This window comes from Polyodon spathula, chromosome 3 (genome assembly GCF_017654505.1).
Source record: "Polyodon spathula isolate WHYD16114869_AA chromosome 3, ASM1765450v1, whole genome shotgun sequence".
Lineage (NCBI taxonomy): Eukaryota > Metazoa > Chordata > Actinopteri > Acipenseriformes > Polyodontidae > Polyodon > Polyodon spathula.
The window spans coordinates 81141349-81143290 of record NC_054536.1 but is presented as its reverse complement, the minus strand read 5'-3'; positions in this window follow the sequence as shown (position 1 = coordinate 81143290).

Genomic DNA, 1942 nt, shown 5'->3' with positions numbered 1-1942 from the left:
TTTCTAGTTATTTGTGTGAGAATGGACATCTACCCTGTATTTTTAAAGATAGTCCAAACTTGCCTTTCAGACAAAAACAGAAGAAAAACATGTAGTACTTCAACAGGCTCACTTGGGCCTTGTTGCTGAATCCTCTCAATTATTACTGACAGCAGCAAGATGATTTAGCCTATGTATTTAAATTAAAGCCAACTTCCCATTGTCTTTTACCTAAAGCAAACGCAATTTCAAAAGCAGAACTGATTTCTGCTTTTGATGTCAGAATGCTTTTTAAAGTCTCTCCAAACAAATCTAATTTCACAAAGATAAACATACGTCAATGCCAACAATTTTCTGGACTTTATTGGAAAATAGAAAATCCATCCAGAATTATTTGGAGACTTTGCACAGTAAATTCTATGAAAAAGATGTGACATTCTTCTTTAAAAAAATAAATAAATAAATAAACATTTGAACTCATGGTGATGCAGTAGGTTAACATGTAAGAAATTATAAAAAAAATAGATGGCATAGAATCCCTGTGACTCTATGCCATCTATAGGTAAATTACACAACTGTACATGCAATACTGGCAAATGTAATACACGTAGCCTCAATTTACGATGGTCTGTACAGCAAGATTCTTTTATATATTTGACCATAATATTAATGTTATAGTTTATTACATATGATACAACTACTCTGAACTTTCTCTGAAAAAAAATCATAATGCACAAACAACATCCCCAAAACACTGTCAGCCGTGATGCTAGAACAGATTGAACTAAATTATTTATTTCTAAATGATTTAGCGAAAAGGCTAAAACCTGTTCCATTTCCACATTGAACAAGCTGAACATGTCTGTGTGTACGCCTCATGAAATTTCGCTTTAACTAAAGGATGAGTAAAATAAATAATTATTATTAAAATGCTTTTACGAAAATAATTAATTAAATACAAGTATCTTAACGAAAGCTTATACTCAACATTGTTTACGTACTGTGGACACCTGATTCAAAACTCTACGTCTACACAAAAAATATCTTTACAAAAGTATGATTTTAGGTTAACTACGAATACTCATTACGTAAAACACTGTGTAACACTTCGATAATTACAAAGTTATAATTACTGATATTTTTGGCCATAAACACCCACACCCCCCCCCCCACCCCACCCCACCCCCACATTTTTGAGACATCAATGTCAGAAAAAAGCCTACAGGCCACACTGGTGTACAAGTTGCTCCCACCTTTTTAGGACCCCCTAAAATATCTAGAAAATAGACTTATACAATGTTTTTCACAGTACAGTAATTAATCAAATAGCTTAATCTTGTTACATAACTGATTTATTTAAATGTTTGTATATACTGTTACTTGATTACTGTCTTGTTTACAGTTATCTTAAAATAACTAAAATATTTTTGTTTGAAAAAAAACCACAATAATAATACGTTTTTCACCGATTCAGATTTTGCTGCTGATGTATTTATTTTCAAAATGTTGTCTTTGGTATTGCTGCATGATCACTTCAGTCTTGCACCAGGGTCCAGTAAATCCAGCGCCAGCACTGCTATGGACCGTGGACTATACTTGGGGTGAACACCTAACCTTAACTGGATGGGACAGTCCCTAAATGTAAAGATTTTGCCACAGATTCCTAGACACAGTGCAATTTTACAGTTTAGCTCCACAATTAATCCATAGTATATCTGCTTGGAGCCAAGCCCCGTCCCTGCAGCATAACTTTGCAATGCCTTACACAGACCCAGAATAAACGGAAATCTAACCCATCCTTTTGTACCGCTTCAGCACAGTCACTCATTTGATGCCTACCAGTTATGTGACTACCTACTGCAGCTAGTTAATGCTCAGTGATAAGGGATAGAGAACACACACACACCACACCACCACACACCACCCCCCCCCCCCGCCGAAGATACAGCACTTGATTCATAAA